Below are 23,339 nucleotides of genomic sequence, written 5' to 3' on the forward strand. Positions count from 1 at the left end.
TCTGAACACCCACAACTCTGTTATAGCAACAGGCCTTTCCACAACTACTTTCCAATCTAGATTAAATTTCACAGCTAACTTTTTGAATCATACACAAGAGTGTCATTGATATGTTAGTGTTAATAATATTTATGGAACCTAAGACAGGTTTTAAACTTCCAAAATGTGCTGTGCATAAAAGTCGGAAATCTTATAGAGTGGTTTCATCCGTGTGTCTGTTGACAGATACCAGAGCAAAAACAGAAAGTGATATAGAGAAATGGTTTTCTGCTATTGATTCTTCATCCAATGAATAGAATAGGTTCCATCTCATCCGTTAACTCTATATTGAACCCAGAAGTGGTTTAAATTAGCAATTTCCGGTTCTAACATTTAACCCATAGATGAAAACGGTAACATACATGAAAACTTTTTTTTTGTAAACGATTGCGCGTGTATAGGCAACATATCATGGTAATTCACTATCTCTAATATTTCAACAACAGTTTCAACTTTTATCGTCATAGCATAAAACGGTAACATAGCGAGAACTGATTTTTGAAAACGAGTTACCATCTAGAGACAACAACATGAGAACACAAAATATTCTACCGAAATTATAAGTGGTTGAAATTTACTATTACTTCCGGTTTCAATTTCCAATTTCCGCCTAATAGAAATAGTAAATGCTTCAAGATGTGGTCTTTTGCAATTAATTCAGTATCCAAAGGATATATTTTATTTCCTCCGTTAATCTTCTACTCAAACCGGAATTGCTTCAAATTAGCCATTTCCGATTTCAACGTTTGTCGATATATAAAGAAAATGATAACGGATAGTGAGAAGTGGTTTCTACAAATGATTTAGAGTCTAAAGACAAATATCTACAATACTAAATTCGGCTGTAGTTAGAATTTATTATAACTTCTGGTTTCAATAACGGTTTCAACGTTTATCGCTATAGAATGAAAACGGCAGCAGATAGCTAGAAACAGTTTTAAGCAAACGATTCAACCTTCAACAAACATATCGTTACTATCCATATAACTCTACTAAAACTGGAAATTGTTCAAATTTACTAGTATTTCCTGTTCCAATACTGATTTCCGTAGAGCAAAAATGGTAAAAGATATTAAAAAGTGGCTTTTTGCAATCGATTCATCGTCTCAAGAACAGCCTCCTCCATCTCCGTGGCAGCTTTGATCAAAGCAGAATTTGTTAAATTAGCCATATTCTGTTTGAACGTTCCTCGTCATAGAGCAAAAACAGTAACAGATAGAACATTTTTGTCCAAACGATGTACCGTCTCTAGGCAACATACCATAATTACTGTCAACACCCTACCGGAACAGAAAGTGGTTCAAATTAACTATTACTTCCTATTGCAATTCTTTTTTCCATAGATCAAAACAATAGGAGATATCAGGATACGGCTTTTTTTTACGATCAACAGGAAGTGGTTCAAATTAACTATCATTTCCTATTTCAATTCTTGTTTCCAGGAATCAAAACAATAGGAGATATCAAGATACGGCTTTTTTAAATCAACTCAGGGTCGTAAGGAAATGCTCCTCCAAGAATTCAGCATACCAAGAATATTTTCCACCAATCCCTATTCAAACCAGAAGTAGCTGAAGTTAGCCAAGTTCGGTTTCAACGTGTACTGCTACAAGTTTCTAATCTATGACTAAGAGTGTCAACTTGTAGCATATATTAGACGAGTTACCAGAACCAATACCAAAATAAAGGAAGTGAGTATCGTTTCACAGTGTGAAACGAAGATTTCCAAGCTATATGAATTCCATAGTGAAACTTGAAGTAGTGTTATCATCTGTCACAAAAGAAAATGCACGTTTTTCGCGGGATAGTATCTTTTACAACGACTTACCGAGGGTAGTCGTCAACCTGGTTCGGCGAAATATGATATACAAATCTCGAGTGGTAGTAATCTTTAATAATTATATACTATCGTTCTCACCTTTTATATAAGAATGATAACGTCGATAAACAGTGCTAAAAATGGTTTATTAGTTGATATACTTTATAATATATTTTCCTTAACACTGTCAAGCACACAAACTTGCTGACTCGGTATCCATAAACATGTACATAGCAACAACTATCCCATAATAATATCTTACATATCTTAAAAACATTCTTCTTCTGTTATTATTAAATTAACATTCTAAGAAGTATAGTGCACATGTATGAGCACTTTCTGCCCAAGGTACAGGTAATTATTAACCTATCCAAAGTATTTTGTTATACTTTCTATCACCTCTCGATTTAATTAAATATTTTAAAGGACCAATCCCTAACCATAAATCGATAAATGTATTACCTCTCGTTTTGCAGCTCAGACAAGATACGATAGAAATATTGTAAACCTTAATAGAAAGACAAAACAGCTACTTTCTTTTACAAGCTTGAAACTTACGAATATTAGCAGTATATATTTACAGAGTAGGGAGTTTCTGCTACGTTATTCCGTAGTTCATCGGATCCGTATGTGAGCTTTGTGGTGGACAAATACCGTGTGCGTGGGGGTTTCCGGGGTGGTCCCGCTTCCTCCCCCCACTGTTTTCATTCCACCAATTCATCCATACGGCCTGAGCCGTAGTTACCTCAAGAACGTATGACAAAGTCAAGTACTTGACCTACTAAGTAGAATTTGGTACGCTACCTTTAGACCAGGGGGCCAAAGCCGTGAACTGGCGTGCTCATAAGATCAGTGCAATTTGTAGTTATGTTCAACTAGCAAGCCAAATACCAAATGATGTTACATGTTCCTGTATTCTTTATATCATAGTATGATACTACAAATATAACAAAATATTATGATGAAATAAATCACCAAGACGCCAGGGTCGATTAGGTGTTCCCGGAACGGTGGCTCAGTGATTGAGCGTTCACCTGTGGTGGATGGGGTCCCTGGTTCGATCCCAGGTCTCGCCAAATGAAATTTGTGGTGGACAAACACCGTGTGTGTGGGTTCTTCCGTTTCCTCCCGCTTTATTAATTCCACCATTTCATTTATTTCTCATCATCACCGTCTCCTTTAGCCTAACCGGCATAACTGTGGGACGTAAAACTCAAAGATTTCATTTGCATTGTTTTGTTTTCGTATTACTAGTAATAGCAGAAGTGGTATTCGCTGTCATATTAGTACAGCAATAAGTAGTAGCAGTAGTGGTAATAGTAACAGTAGTAGCAGTGGCAGCAATAGTGGAATTAGCACTAGCATTCGTAATCGTAATAATAGTATTAGCAGTAGTAGTTGTAGTATTAGTATCACATACGGTGTAGAAGTTTTACATATCTTCTCTGTTACTCGTAATGCATTAATGAGTGTACTATAAGACTTTTACGTCCATGAGCTGTATTATTGTATAATAAACATGGCTGGACAGAGCAAGCACAAATAACAAATAGACAGACAGTATAGGGATATAGAAAATACTTCTTGGGTAACTTTTAAACGATTTTCCCATTTGAGAAGGACAAATAGACATTGCAATATTGTGACGACACATTTCTCATTTTCTATTGCATATTGAAGGATTGACTTGACTTATCAACTTGGTTGTTCTCAGGCCGGTTACGCCCGGCCCGTTTAGAGCCCGGCTCATTTGTGCCTGGCCAGTTTAAGGTCCGGCCCGGTTAGAGCCCGGCCCATTCTCTGCCCGGCTCGAGATTCGGGCCGGATCGGGTCGAGCCGGACACAGAATACAGATCCATCCGGGCTGTCTTCGGGCCTGGCTTTGCAGGGCTCTGGTCTACAGACATACGGATAAAACCGTTCTATAAGACTTCCAGCATTTATGCACAGCATAGGTTTGAAGGTCATTTCTATATTAACTTCATGAATTAAAAGGGAACTTGTATTCCTCGAAAGGCATTTGTTGGTCCTTCAAGGTCAATCGAACATTGAAAAAACTGATACTAGGAGTATTATAACACGCCACTCACTACAACGATATAACAGAATGCTGCCTCCGGCTGTTAATAAAAGGCTTAACTAGCTGGAACTCGCTAGTACAGTAGCAACGTTATATGCCAAACAACGTTGTACTGTATAAGAAATGCTAGGGGTTGTTCTGTCCATGCGCGCCGCCTCCTTGGTGTTCCTGGTTCCAGCACTCACACAAATAATCTTGTCAGGGCGCTGCAGGCAAGATTTTTAGTTTCAAAACATAACCCGCCTTATTCAGAGTCGTTTTGACGTATGATTACCGTCATACTAAAGGCCTGACTTCTGCAGGATACATATGTTAGTCGCACTCTTTAGTATGGCACTAATAAAGTGAAGGAATGACTCTGCATAAGGCACAACACCTCTAAAACATAATTGTTTGTTTCAAATGTGTTTGTGCAAAGGCAACCAAGGAACACACCAAGTTAGTCACTTTATACTTTATGTCCACAACAAAATCCTTGCAAGTTCTTTTTGCAATACCATTAAAATTATTTTCTTTTATGATGTTTTCATTTTAATTTGTATGAATGTAGTATTTTCTTTTATTAACGTTTGATATCACTGTCTCTTGCACTCATTGTGCATCATGTAAGTTGTTGAAAATATACACTAAATACCACGATTATATATGTTGAGAATATGCATTACAGTAATTAAACTTGAACCCGGGTTTAAACTAGTGGTGGGCACAAAAACCGGTTTTTCGGTTTACGGTTTTTAGAAAAACCGAAACCGCTTTTTGAAAATTTTCAAAAAACCGATTTCGGTTTTCTCCAAAACTGGTTTGGTTTTTCACCGAAACCGGTTATCAGTTTTCTCCAAAACCGGTTCGGTTTTTTACCTGGTCCGGTTTCGGTTTTCTTCAAAACCGATTCCGGCTTTTTTTCAAAATTTGTTCTATTTCTGACCAGAATGGTGTTTCGTTGTTCTCCGGAAACCGAATCCATTTCCACAGAAATAGTTTTGTGTGTTTCCAAAAAGTTTTCACCGAAACCAGTTTCGGTGAAAAACCGAACCGGTTCTGGAGAAAACCGAACCGGTTTTGGAGAAAACCGAGATGTCGGTTTTTCGGGTTTCGGTTTTTATAAAAACCGGTTTTGCCCATCCCTAGTTTAAACCTGTTTATTTACGTTTAAGTCAGCCGTGTTACCGACTGAGCTAGGACAGTCTCAACTTATCCTTATATTACCGGTATATTTTACTTTATCACAGCACAGCCCTTTATGACAGTGTTCATAAAAGATTTTAACTAAAAAGAAATAAAAAAAATCGAGACTCCCCTGAAAAACATATAACACGTCCCGCCATTTATATGCACCCACATACATTTTGGAAAGTCGGCGCCGTTGGTTTTATCTGTTGAGTTTGAAATCAGTGTTTCTTTCAGAAACTATGTTCCGGGGGAGGGGGGGCACACTTCGTATTCCGGGGGCACTATTGATAACTTTCTATTTTTTATTGCACTCTCAGAGCTCCGGGCGGGCAGTACCCCCTAAAAACACTTCTGGAAGAAACACTGTTTGAAATACACCTAATCTAATATAAATAAAATAAAAAGTTTGTTTGTGTGTCTGTCTGTATGTACGTATGTATCTGTGTGCTGCCTGGAGACCAGACGACAGGACCGAGAGTTACCAACTTTTGATCTTGGGTACCTTGGCCCAGGTTCCAGATCAAGACGAAGCGTTTTTTTTTTAATCGAACCAGGGGGGTCTCAGGAGACGTTTACAGGGACATGTAAAAGTAGTAGAGGATAACCGATATTAGTGTTGAATTCAAAGTTTTGGCGGTCGCTGAGATCAATGGTGAAACTCTGATTGCATTAGCTTCCAAATTAACCCCACTTAGTTGCGGGTCGGGGTACCAGAGGGGATACCTAACATGTAAAAATAATCCAAAATGGCCGATATTAATGTCAAATCCATAGTTTTCGCACTCGCTGAAATAAACGTTGATACTACTAATACAGACGTTGACTTACAAATACAGCCACAATGCGAATAATGGGTTTTTCTGATAATTATTACTAAATGCAAGAAATAAATTATAAATAATAAATGGGAAAAGATAGGAATGCATTTTGAAATAAAGAAACGAAAGTGTAAACATACATAACCATGTCTGACTTTACATAATCTATCCTAAATCACGATCACTAATCTAACAAGAAAAAACTAGACTTTGGTAAATTAACTTCGGGGTCATTTTTGGCGAGGTAGTATTGTACATTTAAAATATGAATATTTAGGGATGCGCACGAGTCGAGACATGTCTCGAATCTGGACTGGAATTCGAGTTCAGACACACTTTGTAAAATTCGAGACGAGTAACTTATTTCTCGACTCTAATTTTCGAGCCGAGACACGAGTCGAGTCGAGACTTTTCGTAAAAATCTCGACTCGACTCGAATGTCTCGAAAATCTTTCTATAATTTTTAATATTATTTTGAAGAAAGTATTCAGTCAGAAACAGCCTTGAAACCAATTCCAGCATTTATTACTTTAGAAAGGTACCGAACGCTTAAACTTAATGGTTAATCTTTCGAAATCAAGATTTAATTTTCAGGTCAATTCAGTTAATTAAAACTAATAATTAATGTCGTGATATTTGATTGTACTTCAAATATAATAATAATAATAATAATAATAATTCTCTGGGGTACATACACGTGAGCATGTATCTAGTATAGCTCGAGCAAGGCACAATGACGGCCGACGCGTATCGCACACTGCTTGCAGACTACGTACACCCCTTGATGACGACCATGTTTCCCAACATTAGTGGCATTTTTCGACAAAATAATGCACCATGTCACAAGGCCAGGAGTGTGATGAAGTGGTTCGAGAAATGTTCAACAATGTTCTATATCTGTTGACGGTGTGTGAATTACAAGGGGGATAAGGGAAATCCCCAATGGTAATACTATATCTTCCTATAACCAAAGGAGATTTCCCTCCATGTCAAAGAACTATGTGCTGTGTAATTAAAATGTATGAGTTGTTTTATCTGTTGTGTGTATGAAATAAATTATTAAAAAATGCAACAAATAAATTATTAACAATACATGTGATCAGACAGGAATGTATTTTGAAAAAAAAGAAAAGAAACGGTAAACATACATAACCATATTTAACTATACATAACCTGACTAAACTAACCGATGGTAACTAATCTAGAATAATGTAGGAAAGATGCAAGAAAGCAATTCATAAAAATAAATATCAACATATAGAAATATATTTTGAAAGAACAGTGTTCCCCAGAGGTAACCTTGTAAATTTAGGATTTAGATTTCTGGGCTTTCGGCATCTGAGACCATTTATCCCGTCACGTTCGAGGGATGACGTCTCTAGGCGAACATACTTTCCGGGGAAAGGGAAGGAAGAAAGGATTGGGGAAGAAAGGAAGTGATCTGAAACCTAAGGTATCACCCTGGCATCCCCCTCGTGTGAATGTGGAAAACCAAGGAAAATCTCATTCAGGGTGACTAGCCTGAAAAACTTAAATTTTTCGACCGAGTGCCCCCACCAGGAATCGAACACGGGACCGCCTTCACGTAACCATATAAACGTATGTTTGTCTATTTCATTACTTTGCGAATAGGCGAAGTTGGAACAATGTTGCATCGGAGTCAGTCAATTAGTTCGAATAAAATCTGTTATTCGTAGCACAATCCCTTCGAGGACATTTCCGAGATCGGGGCAGTAACCCACATGGTCGAAAGTAGTGTTTCCACGAGATGAGACGAGAGAAGACTTCAAGCTGTCTCGTCTCGTCACATATCTCTTCTCGCGAGACAAGACACGAGAAATGTCTCGTCTCGTGGCAACACTAGAGCGGATGAGGCCCACAAAAAGGAGCTGTTATACAAAGTGGTTAAAATTACAGTTTTAACCACTTTCGTTTGGTTATCAGCACAGCACACACAACACGACTACAATCTTCCAATCAGTGTTTCTTTCAGAAAAAATGTTCCTGCGGGGTATATTTAGGATTCCGGGGGTACTGCTGGTATTATTCTATTATAGATGTATTATTTTTGTCTCCCCGTGGGGGGCACTCTCAGAGTTCCAGGGGGCAGCACCCCAAAAACATTTCTGGAAGAAACACTGCTTAAAACAACGACTACTTAGTTTCGACCACGGGCGCCCGAAGGGAGGGGGAAGGGTCCCGGCCCCCCTTGCTCACGAAAATGTATGCGTAATATAGCAAACTACGTATATTAAATACTAGGCGTAATATAGCAATCAAGGAGATGACCCCCTTAAAAATTTCTTTGGGCGCCAATGGTTTCCAGTAATGAATTATTACGACAGGAATATTTGTCAATATCGTCGGTACAGTCGAAATGCAAGCGTTTCCCACTTATTCTGAAATCATTTTTTCAAAACCTCTGGTTGTTGAAAGAAAGAAACTAGTTGAAAGAAAGAAACAAATGAAATCTTTGAGTTTTACGTTCCACGATTATGCCGGTTAGGCTAAAGGAGACGGTGATGATGAGTAATGAATGAAATGGTGGAATGAACAAAGTGGGAGAACCCCGAGAAAACCCACGCACACTGTGTTTGTCCACCACAAAGTTCACTTGTCGGGGACTGGGATTGAACCCGAAACCCCAAGAACCACAGTTGAACGCTCTACCACTGAGCCACCGCGGCCCCAAGAAAGAAACAAATATGTAAAGATACATATATGAGTACACATACACTGATAAAGTAGTCATACATGTGTTTCAATCTTCTGACTACTTAACCCCGACTAATTTAAGATTGCAAGAAAGTAATCATTAAGAAGAAATATAAACATATAGAAATGTATTTTGAAAGAAAAAAAAAACAACCGTACCAGCCGTGATATGAATCTGGGTTGCCCACTCAACAAGCAGACACCTTACCGAATTATCTGCGGCAGAACTTGCAATTTGTGGTTTCGAAGCTTTATTTATACTGTGTGTGTTACGTAACGACGCTACGGGATGTCATTACTAGTGCGACCACCTCATTCAAGACCCGTTTTGTAAATTGATTGAGGAAAAAAGAGTGGTTTCGTAAATCTACAAAACGGATCTTGTATATAGAGGATATAACTAAAAGGTACGGCAAAACTTCATGGGTGGATTCCTTATGGGTAGACAAGCAAAAAAGTTCAGATGACCATATGTCGGGAAATGCATCGTTCCAGAGTTACGGTCTTTGAGCCGACAAGTGGTGTGAAATAGTCACATTCTGGACGCTCCTTAATGTGTCTCAATTCAAACCTCAACATATCAAACTCTTATTAAGATAGGAATATAATTTTAGTAGCAATTTGTTCTGCAAAAATTAAAGCTTTCCGCTAATATGCATTTTATGAGTGTATCCCAAGGAATGCCATCTCAAAAATGCTGATGCAAAAAACAAACAAAAAACAAGTAATTACTCTCCCATGTCCACCGTGGTACTCAAACACACATACATAAAATATACAGGGTGAGTCAAAAGTCCTTGGACACCTGCATAAGTTTGAAAATCGACGGGAAAAGTAAAAAGTGATGATGGGAACAGAGGTTTGATGAGAGGCCGCAACTTTTGAAGTGTATGTCATTTATGGCCGCCATCTTAAAATACACCATTTTGGATTCAAGTCATTTTTTTTAAATGGGAAGGGGGTGTATGGCACATCAAATAACACTAGCTTGAGCTCAGAAATTTAGTGGTGTAATTTGTTTTTCCTATCTAATACAGTTTAGAAGTTATTAATGTTCAAATGTGGGAAATTACGTTGATACTAAATGCTACAACACATGTCTACGTGTTGTCCATCCCGTGCAATGCACAACTGTAGTCGCCGCAACCACTCTGACTGCACACGGAGGAGATGTCTCCTGAAATTTGGTCACAGGCTTGTTGGATGCGTTCCTCCAGGTGTCTCAAATCATGGATTGTCTCAGCATACACTATCTGCTTAAGATGTCCCCATAGATAAAAATCAAAGGGGCGTTAAGTCAGGGGATCTGGGCGGCCACTCCACGGGACCACGGCGACCAATTCACTTCCATGGAAGTTGTTCATCCAACCATTGACGGACACCAAGTCTATAGTGTGGAGGGGTTCCATCGTGCTGAAAATAAGATGGGAAAATGCCGTCACCTTTCAGTGTGGCAGGGAACACAAAGTCCTGCAACAGCATCAGATACTGTGGTGCAGTTAAGGTGTTATAAATGAAAAATGGCCCAATGATGCGGGTGTCCCATATGCCACACCACACCATCACCTTCGCTGGACTATGTTCTCGACTCGGATCAACCCAGTTCGGATTTGCGTCACACCAGTATCGACAATTATGTCGATTAACCTCCCCGTTCAAAGTGAAATACGACTCGTCGCTCAACAGTATGCCCTTGGCAAACGCAGGATCCAGTTCATGTTGTTCAGTAGCCCACATGCAGAACTCCAACCGGCGATCAGGGTCATCCTCGTTTAGTTTATGTTGGATGTGCAGCTTGTAAGGATGCCACTGATTGGCGTGCAATATCCGGACAACGGAGGATTGGTTTATTGCACATGCTAGGGACACACGACGGGTACTTCGTTTAGGACTTTTCACAAACGACGCAACAACCGCCGTTGCAGTTTCCTCATTGGTGGCAGTCTTTAGTCGCCCACTACGTGCCCTATCTTGAACAGAGCCCATCTCTTGGAATTTGGTGATCACGTGAGCCACCGTGCTGTGCGATACCGGTTCTCTGTTTGGTGCCGTCGGTTGTAGTCAGCTGCTATTGTTCGGTAGCTGCGTTCCACTGATATAAGGATGATTTTGATCTTCTGTTCACGTGTCAGACCTATTTTAGATCACCTGGAACAGAGAGAACTGAGTCAGTATCAATGAAATTTCCCACATTTGAACATTAATAACTTCTAAAGTGTACAAGATAGAAAAAAACAAATTACACCACTAAATTTCTGAGCTCAATCTAGTGTTATTTGATGTGACATTCACCCTCTTCCCATTTAAAAAAAATGACTTGGATCCAAAATGGCGGATTTCGAGATGGCGGTCATGAATGACATACACTCCAAAAGTTGCAGCACCTCATCAAACCTCTTTTCCCATCATCACTTTTTACTTTTTCCGTCGATTTTAAAACTTATGCAGGTGTCGAAAAATTTTGACTCACCCTATATATATAGGCGGAAAGCATCGTTCTTTAGAAATACACAGATACCAAAAATATCTTCCTAGGTTAATTAGGGTCTGAGTTATAGAGGTTTAAATTGAGTCACATTAAGGAGCGACAAGAATATGACTATTTCCACCATTAGGCGGCTCAATGGCCGTAACTCTGTAATGATGCATTTCCCGACATATGGTCATATGAACGATTTTGCTTGTCTACCCATAAGGAATCCACCCCTGAAATTTTGCCGTACTATTTGTTACACTCTGTATATATGTGTGTGGTGCAACAGTAAGTTCCCAAGAATACAGATTAATTCATTTTTTATTTTAATCTACACAACAAATGCTTTTTATGAAAGCAAGGAGCCTGCGAGTTAAAGATGGTTAAAGACCGTAAATAAAATTGAAGATCTGAATTGCAGAACATGCGAAGTCCACCGGAGTACTTTTTTTGTTTTTAGAAGAAAAACAAGATTATACTTGGAATGCTATTCTATATAGCTGAAATTTTTTTGAATTTATTTTAAAAAAAGTTTTGATTTGGACTTACGTATTATGCAAGTGAATAGCCCTGAAACATAGATGCTAACATAAAAAACAGAAAACGAAAAATAAGAAGAAAAAGAGTGCACTTTGGATGTTTTGTAATTCATGTCTTCAATTCAAACTTCAAATGAAACTGGGGTAACTCGCAGACAGTGACTGACTTAACACTTTGATAATAGCGGGTGTAATGGCTGATTTAAGAACACAATTGATATGGTCTGTGGAGCTAAGTAGACTCCCACACTTCCCCCTCAACATTGGATACGGAAATGGAAAACTTATTTAGAATTTGATTGTTGATTCCAGTATATTTCAAGCATCACTTCTCGGAATCTGGGCCTGTGATATGTCGATATATCGCTATCATCGATATCGATATTATCATATATCAACATTCGATATCGCAGATATATGGACATGAATATATCATTCTAAATTTTCGATACCGATATTCGAGGAGTGGGGAGGCGAGGTATAAAGGTCTCCTAAGACTTGCAATGGATGAAGAAATTAAACTTAATTTTTCCAAGATTGTTTTCTAATCATAATATCTTTATTAACAAACATTGCAACGTAAATACATCCAGTTGCAAATTTGCAATATTATATGATGTAATTTCTTAGGCGCCAGAACTTTTTTGTTCCCTGAAAAAAGAAACAAAAAATCACGTGCAAAAGCAAGTACTTCGAACTTTGAACTAGAATTTACCATAAGAAAGATTTTTGTTTCTCTCTCTTGGAGATTTCCATCCCTTTTGGCCTTTGTGACTGCTAATTGACAAAAGGTGCACATATGATCGCTATATGCATTCATGCTCTGAGGCAGAGTCAGAGATTGAGAAAAGGAAACGGCTTTTTAATAATAATAATAATTATATTATTATTATTATTATTATTATTATTATTATTATTATTATTATTATTATTATAACAATGGGGTTTACAACTAGGGTCCCGTCTCTTTATCTTGCATGGGAGGGCCGCAAGTCTGCTACGCCACTGGTGTCCCCTGTTCTGTGTTTGTCTCTTTTTCGTTTCGCGTAGATGTTTGTTTTTGTGCTGTTAGGCTTTTATATGAAACTTTTATATTATGTAACTTTTTCTTTTTATGAGTTTCTTTTTTGGGGTGGGGTGGGGGGAAAGAGAGAAATGCTTCCTTCTGATATCTGTTTCTTACCATTCATCTTGTTGAACTGCTTAAGTAAGTTATTTTGTAACTTTTGATGTCATCCAACCCCGTCACAATAATAAAATTGTCATTCTTAACAATTTGTTTTATTCCCTTAATTGCAGTTTGCCACACTGATATATTTGTGACAAAATTGAGGTTTAGTCCAACGCCTTTCGAATTCGTAACCAACAGAACCGCCGAGCTTTTTGGGTTGCCTGCTATTGCAGGAAAAGGAGAATTGCAGGTGGTAATGCACTTTTGGAGTCGTGTATACATAAAATTATCAGAATTTGACACCATGAATTTTCATCATTGGTTAATTTGAAATAAAATGACTCTACTATGTAAGTATTTTCTTTAAAAGTATCGGTTTCTGAGTTATTTTTATTTATTTCATAAATAATTGTTCAATAATTCACCAAAATATTAAAAACTCCGGTACAGTACGACGGGGTTACTTTGCACAAAATATGGAGAGTTGCACAGTCCTCTGTCGTCAAAACCATGAACTGTAAAGAGAAAGTTTCAACTGCCACCATAAGATAGAACATCTAACTGTATTTTGGCTATAATATTTTGGCGGTTAACTTCAATTCTAATTACCCGGAAGGTTTGTTGTTGTAGAAGTATGGAAAGTAGTCCTGTAAAAGCCGACAAAATTTGAAAGATATCATCTGCAAGAATTTCCGTCAAAGTTAAGTCAGTTTCGTAAAATACTAATGTGTATAATGGAACTTTGAGACAATAGTTGAAATTGAAGTGTGAAACGTTTTAAAGTCACAAAACGAAGAAGATAAAACTGGGAGAAGGCGGTTTCAGCCTCTAATAGGGGTTACTTTGTAGCGGTCCAAAGTAACCCCTTAGATAGATAATTACTACTGCTGGTACCTCCTGCCTTCTAATTTTAGGTAAATTTCCTATTTAGGTAGATGCCGAATTGATTTCTTGTTGGAAAATAAATTACGAACAGTGGCGGATCCAGAAAATTAGTTTGAGAAAAATTTCACTCGGAAAAGTTTTTTTTTTCTTTTTTGAAATCACTAGATTTTCTTTGAGGAGGAACTTGAAGTTTATACGCATAGGAATGACTAACATTAGATTTTTCTTTAAAAAAAAAAAAAAAAAAAAAAAAAACGCAATTTGAGTGGGCTTCAGCCTGAAAGTCCCAAACCCAGTAAATATTCCACTGATTATGTCTGGGATGATATTCTCGTACATAAAGAGCAACCAAGGCAAATCAGTTCACGGAGATTTTTTCTGTTCCTGAATTGGCATTTTTGTGGGGCATATGCTACACTATCAGAAATCGGTTCCTGTGCCAGTACCACAAAATACATAATTTTCTTTACAAATATTGATAATTCATACTAAGCACTGGTATTAATACCAGTACATCATTCTAATATCAATATATGTAGACTGTATGCAGTTTTGTGTAGGAAGTGAAATATATAAATACTGAAGTGAGAACATTGCACAGAAACATTATGTTCGTATGTTGAACATACTTTTTTTTTTTTTTTTTTTTTGCATGTTGTGCAAAGTATCCCCACCTATGGCGTTACTTTTCACCAAAGTGTATATTTCAGTAACTATCGTCATACTAAATGTTTACTAATGCTCTTGCACAAATGTTTTCCTTATATATATATATAGCTGTTATATGTTTAAAATACAGTGTTCTAAATCATTACGTTAGAAAGTTACATGCGATTTTCTTTAAAATTCCTTAATTCTTGTGCAAAGTAACCTCATCTTACGGTACCTTTAGTTTTAGGGGAAATACTTACATAACGTGTTATTGGGAATTTTAATTCCCTTAAAAATAGGCAATAAAAAAGGAAAATCGCTCTACAGACAACAGAGTTTATGCTTGTTTCTTGAATCACGTTGTCAGCCATTTTATTCACCAGAAGGCTTCACTAAATCACCCTGTCATCTTATTTTCGCGAAAACTGCAACGATGCATCTTTTTCGCACACATGCTTCCCTACTATACTGCGACTGCCACAGTAAACGTATAAATTTGGCAACGACGCACGTTCTGCCCAAGTTTCTCCTTGAAAATCAACGTATTTCCTTAGAGTAATTCAAAGGAATACGAAAACCGTGGTGTGTAAAAATCTTCTTCAATGCTGTTATCAATCAGGAAAAATTGGTAGGTCAAGTCATCTTGGGTCATCTTGGGTCATGTGAATCACTTGACATTAGTTATACGAATTTATCAATGGAACTGAATACCAATTGATACTGCAAGTGGACAATCTTTACTTGTAAATCTGGTTCGAAAGAGGTTAAGTCTAATGGCACGTAAAAATAAATGAGTTTAGTTGATTTGGAGTTTAACGTCCCGCTCAGCAGCGAGGCTATATGAGACGTAAACCTACTGATTAACGTGGAATCCGAACCACACAAGCTCCCGCCGGACGTACAAATAAATTCTTCGAAATATTTGTTTTAGTCTTTGCTGAATGAACGGATTTATAACGGATATCGTGTGCCTGCGGCGGGCTGAAACTTACTTATTTAGATCTTAGTATAAGGAGATACAACAACAAGTTTGTTACTAACGACTACCATAATGCAAATAATGTTAACCCTGTTTCGGTTACAACAGAGGAATAAAATTAGAGATGAAACATATTCTTGAATCTGTATCAAAACACTGTTTGTCGGTATCTGTTTCGATTTTATTCATTATGTGAATAGTGTCATAACCGGAAATAGTCAATTTTCATCTCTGGTTTGGACAGATATATAAAGGTCGAGACAAAACTCGTTCTCGAAACGCTGAATGTTTGCCAAAACCCGCTTTTCGATACCCCTTATTGTTTTTACTCTATGGAAATAAGTATTGAAACCGAAAGCACTAGTAAATTTCAATCACTTCCTTGTGCACTTGGGACGTTGAATCAACTACGAAGGACCGCTTCTGGATCTCTCTTACTGGTTAGTGTTTTTGCTATATCTGTCGACAGGTATACGGACGGACGGACATAGATAACCGTTCTGTAGTACTTCCGCAACTTATACATACCACAGTTTGGAAGTCTAATAATAACAACTTAGAGGGAGAAGGTATAGGGTTGTTCTGAGAGCGGACTGGGTAGCGTAGTGGTTAACGCATCGGTATGGTACGCCAACGATCCCAGGTTTGAGTCTCGGTCCAGTCATGCACTTTTTTACTCTTTATGTATCGTTGCATACGCGTCTATAAAGAAGTCGGTGTGTTAAAAATCGATTCTCTCGTTAATATAATAACTTAGTTCTGCACATGTTATCTGACTACCCATATACTTCAAATTTATTCTATAACATAATTCTGCCTAGTAGGTTACCAATAAATTAACATCGTAACGACATCGAAGAGTCTACAATTGCTAATTCTGTTTGATAGGAGAAAATTTAAAATGAGATATAGAATTTTTTTCCAATAGATAACAATAATGTGAATAAAATGATACAGTATATAAAAGTAAGTTCTGAAAACAGATTGAAGGTCTTAAGTTTTTACACAACAGAGTCAAAAATCCGTCAGGTATTACATCTTATATGGTTCGAAATCAAAGTATGTCTGACATTTCATTTACTTCATCACCATGTCCATCATCCAAGTTAAAATCTTTATTTCATTTAAATTTACTGCTATTTTATTTATGTATTTTCTTGTCATGGAACCGTGTTTGTATTGTTAGATAATACTTTAAAAATAGACTGCAATTTAAGCCTATCTAATTTTATTGCTCCTTATATCTTTTATTTTGAATCATTATCAAAGTTAACGATGTAAGATTGCATTTACACAGAAGGTTGTAATGGTTCCATCATCAGGAATTTCATCTTAAATTTTACGATGAAGATTGATAGCATACATAAATGTATGTATATGAACATACAACACTTCTTACGGGCATTTAAAATAACATGAGAATTTCTGATAAGATCGTTATTACTGATCAAATAGCTGTATCCGCTGATTTGCAAAATCGATTCGTTGTCAGATTATAAAAGCCGTGAGCATGTGTGATCAAGGTCATACACTCCTCAAACAAACTGTGAAATACCTATGTTTAGGTAATTTGCAAAAGTTTTAAGTTATATATTATACTGTATAGAAATGTAAAGATCATACATACGTACATTTCATGGTTATTGAAATTTGGTTTCCTCAATGCGTTACATGTCTTACAAAGATAAATCCCTTAGTAATAATGTTCAGCAAAGGTGTCCCTTCGTGATGTACAGTGACTTTTCCCAATTTCAATATGGAACAAGGGTGAGAAGTCAACTTAATGTTTTTCTTCTTTCAATAAATATTACGATAATCAAATTTAGCCTAAGCTTTAAAGAAAGAAGTGGCCTTCGTCTTACAGCATAGAACTACGATGAACTTCCACACATGATATATATATATATATATATATATATATATATATATATATATATATATATATATATATATATATATATATATATATATATATATATATATATATATATATATATAAAGGGTGGTGTCCATAAAGTCCTTTGCCACCCTTAAAACTCGGAAACGGTGAAATATATGTCAAAACGAAAAAACACGTATTTCATCATTTCAAAAGTATCATGTATTGAGTGAAACAAAATTGCCCCAGGGTCCCTCGGAGGGTCTCAGAAGGGGTCCAACTCAAAAGTTTTAAAATGAAAGGGAGTCAAGTAGTATATCGTTTGAAAGCTATTTACAAAAGAAAGACGATGGAATAAGTTTCGATATTCTATGGTAAACCTGTACAAAATGGCGTCAGGTCAAAATGTTAATACAGTTTGCATTGAAAAGTCTTTGGCCACCCCTAGAAATCTGAAATGACTCAGCAGATATCAAAACTGAAAAGCATGTATTTCATCATTTCAAAAGTACCACCTATTGAAGGAAACCAAGTTGCCCCAGAGTACCTTATAGGGTCCCAGACGGGGATCAACGCAAAAGTTGTAAATGGCCGTTTGAAAGCAATTGTTAAAAGAAGGAAGATGGAACAAGCCTTGTGAGTATACTAACCCTTTGTGAAATGGCGGGGGACTGAATATGTTAACACAGCCTTGTAAAACAAATTGTAGTAATACTAATAATAGTACTACTACTTGTAATAGGGATATTAGTAATAACGTCAAAAGTAATAGTAGGCACACTTCTACCTGAAATAGTATTGTCTCAATTAGTAATCCAGACATGGCATCCAGTTAATTAAGCCTTTCAATAAATGTGACTGTTTACATATCTGTCAATTTACCCAATCCCTGTTCTTTCAGACACGGTTTGCATAGCTGTTCCAAACTTGTATCATCTTCATTCTTTTACCAATAATTTTCAAACAAAATATGGTACTTGACCCATTTCCTATTCGCAAATTTTAAGTTGGACCCCACTTGGAAACCTGCGAGGATTCTGGGGAAAATATTTGTACATCGAAGAGCTGTACTTTACAAATAAGGAAACACTCCTTTTAGCGTTTTGACATCTCATATTTTACCATTTCGGATCATTGGAAGTGGCATGGACTTTTTGATGAAGGCCGTTAACATTTTGATCCCCCCGCCATTGCAAGCAGGGTTGGTTTTGAAACATAAGACCTGTTCCGTCTTCCGTCTTTTAACAATAGCTTTCAAACGATACTTGCCCCCCCCCTTGTCATTTTAAAAATTTTGAGTTGAACCCCTTCTGGGACCCTCCGAGGGACCCTGGGGCAATTTTGTTTCACTCAATACTTTTGAAATGATGAAACACGTGTTTTTTCGTTTTGACATATATTTCACCGTTTCCGAGTTTTAAGAGTGGCACAGGACTTTATGAACACCCTATATTATATATATATATATATTAGGGATGGCCAGAACCGGTTCCTAGTGGAACCGGTTTTCGGGTCTGAACGGATCCGGTTCTAGAAGATCCGGTTTTTCGGATCCAGGTCTGGAACCGGTTTTTCGGATCCAGGTCTGGAACCGGTTCTTCGGATCCAGGTCTAGAACCGGTTCTTCGGATCCAGGTCTGGAACCGGTTCTTCGGATCCAGGTCTGGAACCGGTTCTGAAACAGAACCGGTTCCTCGCAGAACCGGTTCCGCTGGAACCGAAACTTTGTGACCATCCCTACGCTAAACCCGAGCTGCTGGCAAGCTGTGAACAGTATGCTAGATGAAATGGTGGAAGCGACAGGCAGGCGCCCAGGCGGCGGCAGCTTGTCTCATTTGGCTAAATAAACTGGGTAACTGGCAAACTCATTGGTTAAACAGGCAAACTGGCCAACTCATTTGGCTAAACACCCACTGGTGGACCAAAATTTTTTTCTGGGGGCACAAGCGGGTCTGGGCGAGGAAGGTACAAGCGCATGGTCCTCTTTGCATTATTTTTGAAGGTGAACTTTATGCCTCCTTTACGGGTCTTTGGGGGCTTTCGGATCCAGGTCTGGAACTGGTTCCTAAGATCCGGTTCTGGAACCGGGTTTTCAGATCCAGATCTGGAACCGGTTCCTAAGATCCGGTTCTGGAACCGGTTCCTAAGATCCGGTTCTGGAACCGGGCTTTCGGATCCAGGTCCGGAATCGGTTCCAGAACCGGTTCTGAAAACCGGATCTCCAAGAACCGGTTCCTTGCGGAACCGGTTCCGCCGGAACCGGAACTTTGTGGCCATCCCTAATATATATATATATATATATATATATATATATATATATATATATATATATATATATATATAAATCAGATGTTGAAATCAATACGTGCTAGAAGTACCACTATCGTCCTCAACAGGAATAAGGACGGAGTGAAACCTGGAACTCAAAATTCGTACCAACAGAACATTTCCTACTATTTCTTACTGTTTTTGTTCCATGGGTCTCCAAAAATTTAGATACCCGAATCGATATTATAAAAGATTTCTAGCTACGTATTACCATTTTTGATCTACGTAATCAATATTGAGAAGAGATGATAAGGGAGAATATGGCATATATTTTTCATACGTTGAATCCACAAAATAATGATAATAAACAAGTTATTTATCATTGTTCTTTTCTGTGATACATGTCGAGAGGCAGATAAACGGACATAGTAGTTCTATAACACATCATACGCATTTGTTATAGTCTAATATATACAGAGCTGATGAGGACACTTGGTCGAAAAAGTGTAAAGTCTTTTCAGGCCAGTCATCCTGAGTGAGATTTTCTCCAAGTAAATACCGGGATGATACCTAACATGGTTCCAGGTCGCTTCCATCCTCATTTCCTTTCTTCCATCTCCACTTCCCCGAGTGGTGTGCTAGCCGAGTGGATTCATTCCTCATAAGTGACGGACTAACATGGCCATAGATGCCGGAAATCCAAAAATTATTTCCTAATCCCAGTCTAACACACTGGGTTTATACATTGATCTACAAGTATATATTCCTATTGTAAATAATCTTCCTGGTTTTCAAAATTTAATAACTCCCATTGATATGAAACTTACGTTAAATGAAAGAAACACTCAATATTTTATCGAATACATACAGGGTGTTGTGTTCCACATCAAAGACGTTAAATATGAGTGCTTTTGTAATTCGGCACACATCAATCCGACTGATGCATTCTTTCGAACATCTGTGAGTCAGTAGATGCAACTGCTTCTTGAACACGTACTCGAATTTCAGGTAAACTATGAGGTAGGGATGGCTTATACATTTGGCTTTTAATCTTATAAAAAAGTCGCACAGGATGATATCTGGAGACCACAAAGGGAGGAGGGGAAGCTCGATCCTCACAACTATTATAAACACTGAATTGGCTGCACGCATGCATTTGCGTGAGCTTTCACTGGCCCAGAATTAGCATCGATCAGGCTGCAACGAGTGTTCGAACATTGTAGTTATTGTGCTTAGTGGTAGATGATTCTGCTTTTGAATAAGCTATTCTTCAAATCTATTTTACAGTGTCGCCGCATCCCGTAAGACAAAAATCGCTATTGTAGACGCTATTGTAGTATGCCTAATTTACCCACTGCATTTGTGCACTGGAATAGTGGGCATAACACTATTTCGGCTGCAATGTACGAGAAAGCTACTTCAACAGTGACCGAAATTCTAAATGTCCTCCTTCAGATAATTCCGAATGCTATACTTCAGCACAACAATGCCTAGTCACATGTCGGAATGTGCAAGTTTTCTTCAAAAAATTATGGGTACCGCTGCTTCGGTGGTCTGCATTTTTATTGGGTACGACGCAATTGAGCATGTGCAGAATATGATTGTTCGGCACTTTATTCGTCGTGATAATCCAGCACACACTATCGATGTCTCATGGATTCGCATATAAGCAGTGTGAAAGGTGATTCCTCAGAAACATATCCTATATTATGCACTTTAGACTAAAGATGAAGGATGATTAATGGAAATGAATGATTATAAAATAATTTCCGGAATGAGACATGTGAGGAAACGGTATAACTCCGAAAATAGTCAAATACGCAATATTGCAAACCACAAACTCACATGGCAGAGATTGAACTAGGATACCTTGCACCAGAGGTGAGCTCTCGACCACAGCCACCATGCCCCTTATAATCAGTTTTCTAAAAAAGTCATAACAAAATGATACTCAATTCATCCGTGTCTTTCTTGGTGTTGCAATTTTCACAAAAAGCAGTGTATATGCCATGAGCACCAGGGATATATTTGTAGCCAGGGAAGCCTGGGAATTTTCCCCCTTCTAAATTTTGACAAGTCAATCCATTCTTGTGATTTTGTTGTAAAAACTGTAAATATTGTACGCTACAATGGCTGTTTCAATTTCGAGAGTAAAAGTGAAAGAAAAGGTAAAGTATTTTTTTCCTACGTAGTATCATATTGGTAATTGTTTAATACATGCTCATGATTCTTCGGAGTCCAGATTACAGTCTTTGTTCAATTCTGGATTCGTTTTAATACCAGTATGTTTTGTTGAACAGAAGTTTATTTTCAGCAGAACAGTGCTAGGGTCACACACTCCTGAATCTAATTTTATTAAGTAGAAGGAGCAAGCGCAAAAACTCATTTATGATATGAGGAATGACATTTAATACCGTCTTTCCCCTTCTATTTAATAAAATCAGGTTTAAGTGTATGTGCACCTATCACTGTTCTGCCCAAAGTAAACTCTTACCTTTTATCGTATTTATTGTTCGAGCGAGGAATTTGGTTTATTGGACCAAATTAGAACGGACTAAAGAATTATTTGTCATAACAAAACTGTTTTACGTGGGAGTGTGGCACTTGTTACGACAAGTTGTGCTGATTGCAATGTAACTATAGGGCTTTTATTGGTTGATTGATTGATTGATTTGATTTTTTAGTTTAGCGTCCCTTTCAGCAGCGAGGCTATATGAGACGTGGACCTACTGATTAACGTGGAATCCGAACCACATGAGCTCCCGCCGGGAATCGAACCCGGGTCTTCCACGTCAAAGGCGCGTACGCTAACCGCTTAGCCACGAGGGAGCTCTGGGCTTTTATTGGGTGCTGCACACTTTGTCTTCACAAGTAGGACGAAAAGCAGCAACGTAACACATAACGTACCTACCCGTATTTATCACAAAATTGTTTTTTAAAAGGTGAAAAAATCAGGAACTTGGGGACCGCCTATCAAACTAGTACCATAATTTTAAAGTAGGTAGGTTTAAAAATAACGTTGTCCCAACCCCGACTTTAAAGTTGTTCTGTTATACAGAACACAATCTTGCATAAACATTCCCCCTTCTACAAAATCCACAAATAAATCACTGATGAGCACTACTAATTACAAAATATATGTAAGTGGTATAGTACACACAATCCTATTTGTAAATTAAACTGCAATCACTAAAGCTACCATGAAATCATTTTCACGTTTCGAAAATCGTTAACGATCCATTTGCACGCGTTATTTAAGCTCTCATCAGCCAATGCAAGGACGGGCTGTATTTACAGCCAATTCACGATTCTCCTTTTTTCCGTTATCAATATTTTATTTTCCACTCAAAGTGAGTATAATGTGACTTAATGTGGATCAAAAGCTCAATTATACTGAAACCACCAAGGTTTAAGAATGAAAATGTCTCTTGAAGCGTCTACTTTTTCACTTCTGGATATAGTTTCAAAGATGGCAAAAGTATACAAAAATAAACAACAAAAATATTTTCTACGATTACGATGCAAACCTTGTTTACAGTATGTTTAGCACATCTAATTCCACGTCTGCGAACACATTCAAAGGTCACAAAAATCTTTGATAAAAGTTAAGCAATCTCAATTTTATTCCTTAAGTATGATGCAATAATATTGAAGTTAAGTGTTCTCTATGACATACAGTCATAAAGAAAACAAATGGATTCACTTCTGATACTTACATAAATAAATTGTAAATAAAGTTATAATATATAAACATAAATATTTACAGTTATAAAATAAATTGTAAATGAAGTAAAGGAATATTCTTTTTGCAGAGTGTGTGTCAACCCTTCTTACATTCTGTTGTTACATAGGC

The 23,339-nt window shown here is 37.5% G+C and overlaps 1 protein-coding gene across 2 annotated transcripts in view; it reads right to left on the reverse strand.

Annotated features, from left to right (window-relative positions):
- Positions 1-23,339, reverse strand: part of LOC145662721 (inverted formin-2-like) — a 435,970-nt gene that overhangs the window by 147,767 nt on the left and 264,864 nt on the right. The window lies entirely within an intron of this gene.

The sequence above is a fragment of the Thermobia domestica genome, chromosome 10, assembly GCF_964235325.1.
Source record: "Thermobia domestica chromosome 10, izTheDome1.hap1.1, whole genome shotgun sequence".
NCBI lineage: Eukaryota > Metazoa > Arthropoda > Insecta > Zygentoma > Lepismatidae > Thermobia > Thermobia domestica.